This window comes from Pongo abelii, chromosome 16 (genome assembly GCF_028885655.2).
Source record: "Pongo abelii isolate AG06213 chromosome 16, NHGRI_mPonAbe1-v2.0_pri, whole genome shotgun sequence".
Lineage (NCBI taxonomy): Eukaryota > Metazoa > Chordata > Mammalia > Primates > Hominidae > Pongo > Pongo abelii.
In genome coordinates, this window is record NC_072001.2 from 32702975 (window position 1) to 32710253 (window position 7279).

Genomic DNA, 7279 nt, shown 5'->3' on the forward strand with positions numbered 1-7279 from the left:
TTGCAATGAGCCGACATCATGCCACTGCACTCCAGCCTGGGCGACAGGGCGAGACTGCGTCTCAAAAAAAAAAAAAAAAAAAAAAAAGTTAATGGTTCTCATTAATATTAAAGTTTCAACGAAATTCTACAAACATGTATTTAACATTCAGCGTATTCAAAGCACTTTTATACTAAAGTAAAAAGATAACATCTAAAAAAAACTTTAGAAAAACCTATCACATACATATAACTAATCGATGCAAATCTGGCTTTGGAAAGGGTCATGAGAAAATATCTAGGTCCAGGGGCTGGGCACGGTGCCTCACGCCTGTAATCTCAGCACTTTGGGAGGCTGAGGCAGGCAGATCACTTGAGGTCAGGAGTTCAAGATTAGCCTGGCCAACATGGTGAAACCCCGTCTCTACAAAAATACAAAAATTAGCTGGGCGTGATGGCCGGCACCTGTAATCCCAGCTACTCAGGAGGCTGAGGCAGAAGAATCACTTGAACCTGGGAGGTGGAGGTTGCAGTGAGCCGAGATTGTGCCACTGCACTCCAGCCTGGACCACCAACCACCGAGTAAGACTTCATCTCACCAAAAAAAAAAAAAAAAAAAAAAGAAAAAAAGAAAATATCTAGGTCCAGGTTAGGGAGGACAGCTGGAATACAGTCTGGTGGAATCATATCATCATATCAGAGCAGGGAGCTGGGTCTGGAGGGCTGGAGTAGAGTGTGGCCCCACTCTAGAAAGAAACTGAGAAACGCATCCTGGGTGAAGCAAGAGCAGAGTCCCATTCTGCAACAGGTGAGCATTTATCCCGATCTGAGAAACTACATGCAAATTTATAAGTCTCACTTAGCCTCTTATTTTCCTTAACAACATGGAAAATGAGAGAACAAACAATTCAGAAGGTTAAGACGTGAAATACACTGAATTCAGAAATCATACACAGAAAGGTAGGAAATGAATGGGGGAAAAAAGCAGCTAATGGAGAGTGAAAATGAGCCAGGTGGGCGGCTCACACCTGTAATCCCAGCACTTTGGGAGGCCGAGGTGGGCGGATCACTTGAGGTCAGGAGTTTGAGACCAGCCTGGCCAACATAGTGAAACCCCATCTCTACTAAAAATACAAAAATTGGCCGGGCGTGGTGGCAGCCACCTGTAATCCCAGCAGCTCGGGAGGCTGAGACAGGAGAATCATTTGAATCCAGAAGGCGGAGGCTGCAGTGAGCCGAGATGGCACCACTGGATTCCAGCCTGGGCAACACAGTGAGACTCTGTCTCAAAAAAAAAAAAAGGAATTTAATATGTATAAATCTATCTATAAATATTTTCTAATAATAAAAAACACACATCATGCCACACTAAAAATAAAGACATTTACTGAGTGCCAAAAAATCTCCCTAAAAATCCCAATCACTTGGGATCTACGTAAAGAACAATTATGCTCTGCTTTCTAACCATGATTTTTAAAAGAACAAAGGGCAAAAAAATTCACCAAATGTGGGCCAAGCGCGGTGGCTCAAGCCTGTAATCCCAACACTTTGCGAGGCCAAGGCGGGCGGATCATGAGGTCAGGAATTCAAGACCAGCCTGGCCAATATGGTGAAAGTCCGTCCCTACTAAAAGCATAAAAATTAGCTGGGCGAGGTGGAGGGCACCAGTAATCCCAGCTACTCAGGAGGCCGAAGCAGAGAACTGCTTGAACCCAAGAGGTGGAGGATGCAGTGAGCCAGGATCATGCCACTGCACTCCAGCCTGAGTGACAGAGCAAGACTCCCTCTCGAGAGGAAAAAACAACAACAAAAAAATTCATCAAATGTAATGAATAAAACACATAGTTTAGATTTTTCCATGTACTTAGTTTTTCTAAGAGCATCTTTTGGAACTACTGTTTCACAGAAAACACTTTGGGGAACGTTTTAATTTATTAACAAATACTGGAGGGCTAGGAGAAAGAGGTTAAAACTTTTTAAAATATACAGAGTGAATCACTGATACGTGACTAAAAAAAAAAAAAAGTTGCTGACTCCTGTCATGGAAGGCACTGTCATATGGACACTGTTAGCCTCAGCATGTGGAGGTCCAGAAAGGGAAAATTTCAAGTCAGATAGAATTCTATATATACCATTTATTTGGAGGCTTCAGCCCTCAAGATCCTAACATCATGACCTCAGTTTCAACACAATTGTCCTTAGTCCTTGTATTGGTTACAAATACAAACCAAACAGCTCAACTGAACTAACTCTCATCTCTCCAGAAACACAAACACAAGACCTCATAAAATCAGTGAGTTTCTACAGGCCATAATTACTGAACTTACTTCTCCAATTTTCCCCTCCACAGTTAACTAAACAGCTCAAAAACTGTCAGTAACAACAGTCACCATGATATGGTTAGGAGTGTGGCAGATTTCTTAACCAGCAATAATAAATAGGAAAAAAATTTTGCCTATTCATAGATCTCAAGTTTCGTGCACTTGCAAGAAACTAATTAAAAGGCAGCCGTGCACAATTTACAAAAACAGCCATAAAGACTGTTAACATTGTAAGTTACAGGAAATAAACCTGCTCCTCTAATATAGCAAGATACAACTGACTTCCCCTTACATGCCCTAAAAAAAAAAGCCTTACCCGAGAAATTTAATGGAAGCAGAAACACATCAAGAAAAAGACATGTCAAATCCCACCTGTATATCTGTTTGCAACCATTTGGAGTCAAGTCGAGCCTGGGCAGCCAAACAGAAAGATTCAGAGGGCATCTTTTCTCCAGCTTCCTCCCAGTTCTCAGGCCTGCAAGTAAACATACATGTTGAAGACCTAACGCTTTTTAATAATTTACAAAGACACTCCCGAAAAAGTTTAATGCAGAAAAAAAAAAGAGAGAGAGAAAGAACAGAAAGAGGGGAGAGAAGAGCTGGGGGAAGGGAGTGAGGGGGAGAGAGGGAAAGAGGGAAGAGATGGAGGGAGAGGGAGGTTCGGGGAAGGGAAAGCCTCCTTCCAAGGTAGGCAGGGTGTGCCGGGTTTCTGCACCACGCTGGCGAGACCTGGAGAATGGACGCTCACATGAGGCCAAGTCACAATGTCATCTGCCCTCAAATCCAAAAAGTACACACACAGGACAGGAAGCCCATCGTTTTAACGGACAAATAACAGCAGCATAAATCTGCCGCTTTACCCCACAGCAGGGCGCGTGCGTTCAACAAATTACTCAAAAGGATCGCTAGTAGAAAAACCCACAGCCGCCACCACCTAGAGATGAAGAGAGGCCGGAGGCTGCGCCGCGGGCGGTCAGCGCAGGCCCAGGTGCGGCCGCCGCGCCCACGCCCGCCAGCCCCGCGCCCGCACCGCCCCCGCCGCCGGCCGCCCCGGTGTCCCAGGCCAGGACCTGACGCGCAGGGCCGGACCGCGTCGCCCGGCCGGCTTGCGGACACAGCCACACAGCAGCCGCTGGCTCAGCCCGCGCCCACGATCCCGGCGCCTCTAGCGGCCCGAGGGGCGGGCGGACGCGGGACTACCGCCCCCCCGCGTACGGCCAATCGCAACGGGGCTGCTCCGCGGGCGCAGCCAAAGGGGAAGAGAAGCCCTTCGCGGCTCCTCCGGACTCTCCCGCTTCCCGCAATCCCGTTTATCTTCCTGCTTGGCGCTCACGGGCTGCGGCCAGGGCCAACCGCGGGCGCCGGAAGGCGGGATTTCCGTTGCACGCACGCCCGCCCGCACTCCCACGGGAGACTGTCTGTTCCCTGTACCCCCCGCCCCAGCGCTCTTAATTATGCCGCGGGTGGTTGCGCTCACGCCAACTGGAGCTGTTGCTTGAACTGAATCCTGGGCTGAAGCAATCCTCTTGCCTCAGCCTCCCAAGTAGCTAGAAGTATAGGCATGCACCACAATGCCTGGTCAATTTAAAAATTTTGTAGAGATGGTATTTCACTGTGTTGTCCATCTTCCTACAGCCTCCCAGAGTGCAGGGATTACAGGCGTGAGCTGTTGCACTTGACCACATGTTATATTTTGGATTTGTGTCCCTGCCCAAATCTCATGTAGAATTGGAGGAGGGCCCTGGTAGGAGGTGATTGGATTATGGAGGCAGATTTCCCCCTTGCTATTCTAGGGATAGTGAGTGAATTCTCACCATATCTGATGGTTTAAAAGTGTGTGGCACTTCCCCCTTTGCTGTCTCTCCTGCTGCACCATGGTAAGACGTGCCTGCTTCCCCTTCGCTTTTCACCATGATTGTAAATTTCCTGAGGCCTCCGAACCATGCTTCCTGTACAGCGTGTAGGACTATGAGTCAATTAAATCTCTTTTCTTCATAAATTACCTAGCCTCAGTTAGTTCTTTATAGCAGTGTGACAATGGACTAATACACCTTAAATGTTTAGTTTTTATATGGTTGTGTTCATCATATTTTGCCCTGTAATAAGTGCATTTGGAGTCTTGTTTAAGAAATCTCTTCCCTGAGGTCTCAGAGACATTTCCCCTCACCTTTTGGTATCTGGGTTGTGGATTTCCTTTTCATATGTGGGTAGTGAATCCAATAGGACTTTGCCTTTGTTACACAGCATGAGTCAGGGATCCAACCCTATGCTCTCCATCTAGTGAGGGCGTTTCCCCATCATTGCTGTTAACAGATTCATCTACACATCCATCGTCTCCCCACAGGTCTTGTGTGCCACTGCTTTCCTGTGCCCATCCAAGGTCCATGAGGGCAATTTTGGGCTCTTGCAGGCTGCATCCATCTCTTTATGTTTCCTCTGCCAGGACCAAATTGTCTTATCACTCTGACTTTGTGCAACGACTTCACGCAGGGAGAGTGCTCTATTCTCCGTCACTCTTGTGTTGCCAAATGTTCATAACTCTTCTAGGACCTTGCTCATCTAGATTCACTTTAAAATCTATCTTTTTTAGTTTCTCAAAATGTGTATAGAAAATCAGCAGTCACTCACTAACGAAATACTCTCTTTTAAGTGAAAAATAATATATGTGCTGTGTGCTGTGAAGCTCTGTGATCTACTTTAAACCTAGGAATGAAGCTCCAAGTGTTAACGGTGATTTAAAATCCATTCCATTGAGTTTCGTTTTGTCCGGGGCATCAGTAAATGCTCATTTCCAAAAGTGCTTTGCCTTTGAAGGCTACTAATGCATGCAGTGTGTTGCCATGGCAACGGTTACTTTTAGTTAGTACTTTTTATAGATTAAAGTGTTACACCCTGGAGTCTATTCATATAAATGCATAAATCTTAAGACAGTATGGTACTTCATTTAATGTAGATATTTAATGGAACAGAGTCAGACTTAACTGACTAGAAATGGAAAATTTTCAACACTTATATTTGATACGGACATGCAGTGTTACCAAAAATATAACATTTTCATTACTTTTTTTACAAAATATAAATTAACCTTGCTATCCATTTAACTTGGTCAATATTTAATAAATTGTGGTTGAAATGTATGTGTCTGTCAGAAATTTGCACATATCACTTTGTTTTCTACCCTAGAGTAAAATCCCCAATTATTGTGGGGATTCAGAAGACTTGGAGAACAAGGTGTTTCCCAATCAAATGGAGGAGAAGTCATGGAGCCCTGGGTAGGAAAGAGTATATGGGCCTGGGCTTGGATTATTGGCAGTGACTTTTATTAGCTGTATGGCCTTGAACTTCCGTTTCCCCAGTCATAAAATGGAGATCATCACATCTACTTTGCACAGCAGTTGTGAAGATTAACTGTATCTTCAGTGAGTGATATCTATGATTAAAAAATGACTAGATAATGATTTCAAGTCAATATTTAAGACAGAAAGAGAGGGTGGAAATATCAAGTACAGAAGTGCTGCGGAAAGTTAATAGTCAATGATCCTGGTGGATGGGAGGTCTCACAGACAGGGGAACTGGGCACCGCTTCCACGCACACGAGAGGAGAAGGACACAGAGGCAGAGATCAGCAGAGCAGTGAGCATGGAAGAGGGACCATGGAGCTGGCTGGGTGAGGCTTGGTCAGGAAAGACAAAGGGGTTGGTGGTAGGAGCCCCCAAGGGTGGGCTGAGAGCTCTGTGCCTTACACAAAGAGTGACCCTAAACTGTGCCTATAAGAGGTGACAAGAAGTGTTTTAGAAGGGAGATCTGGCAAACTAAGGGGCACATGGAGACAAGCATGAGGGCTGGATGTGCCCCTGGCCTGAAGACAGCAAGGCCTGAACCCAGGAGAGGTGTGGAGAGTGAGATGAAGATGAGAATCTCACAGTCACAAAGAAGACGATATAGGGATTAGCTCTACTGGAAACAGGAGTGGAAAGAGCCAAAATGGTCTCTGAAGCTTTGATCTCTTCTGATGAACAATTGTTTAAAGCAACAATGATGACAATAACACAACAGTCATCCCTTGGCATCTGGGGGGTATTGGTTCCAGGACTCAGTTTCTTGCCATATGAATCTCTCCAGCTTGCTTTGTCAGAGCAAGCATGTGAAAAGAGTCTGAACAAGATGGAAGTCACTGTCTTTTATAATCTAATTTCCAAAGTGGCATCCATCACCCTTGCTGTGTTTATTCATTAAAACCAAGTCACTGAGTCCAGCTCATATACACAAGGAGAAGGAACTACACACGGGCATGAAGACAAGGAGACGGGGATCGCTGGGAGCCATGCTGGAAGCTGCCTACCATACTAGGGGACTGGAGAAGTAGAAATACTCTTGGCCAAAATAGGACAGGAGGATGGAAATCATTTAGGACCCAGATGATGAATTCCGTTGTAATCATGGTGTATGAGCGAATGGCATGGCATCAGAACCAGAATCCACAGCTATGTGAGCCGTGGGAGAGCTCTAGAAAGAAGGCAAGCCATGGACATGGATTAGGAAGCATCCTGTTTTGACCATGTTCAGGACATGTATCCTTAGCTTCATTGCACATGTCTGCAAAACAAATGAGTCTGCTACAGGGCTGTCAGACGGGGCTGTGGTTTCATCTGAAAGTTCAACAAGAAAAGGATTTATTTCCAACATCACTTACATGGTTGTTGGCAGGATTCAGTTCTTTGCAAGATGTTAGGATGAGGTTCTTGATTCTTTACTAGCAGTGGCCTTGTGAGAAGTCTTGAGCTGGATAATCCAACTCAACGATGGCTGGATACCTGACCCACAGAAACTATGAAATAATAAATGTGCTTTTCAAGCCACTAAGTTTTGGTGTGATTTGTTATGCAGCAACAGATAATTAATACACCCAGTTTCCAACTCTTTGATCCTATCAGTTACCATAAGGCACCTAGAAGTTCTCCCACCCTTCCAAGGCCTCAA

The 7279-nt window shown here is 45.3% G+C and overlaps 1 pseudogene across 23 annotated transcripts in view; it reads right to left on the minus strand.

Moving 5' to 3' along the window:
- LOC100431782 (E3 ubiquitin-protein ligase HERC2) overlaps positions 1-3717 on the minus strand; it is a 48798-nt pseudogene extending 45081 nt beyond the window's left edge. For 19 of the 23 annotated variants that reach the window (XR_010137129.1, XR_010137138.1, XR_010137147.1 and 16 more), the window contains exons 1-2: positions 3370-3684; positions 2672-2774 (exon numbers count right to left, since the gene is read on the minus strand). The product of XR_010137129.1 is annotated as an E3 ubiquitin-protein ligase HERC2, transcript variant X6 (transcript). Of the gene's footprint in view, positions 1-2671; positions 2775-3369 lie in introns of all 23 variants that reach the window. The other 4 variants (XR_010137142.1, XR_010137144.1, XR_010137137.1 and 1 more) reach the window with 4 other exon arrangements.
- Between the last annotated feature and the right edge of the window lie 3562 nt (positions 3718-7279).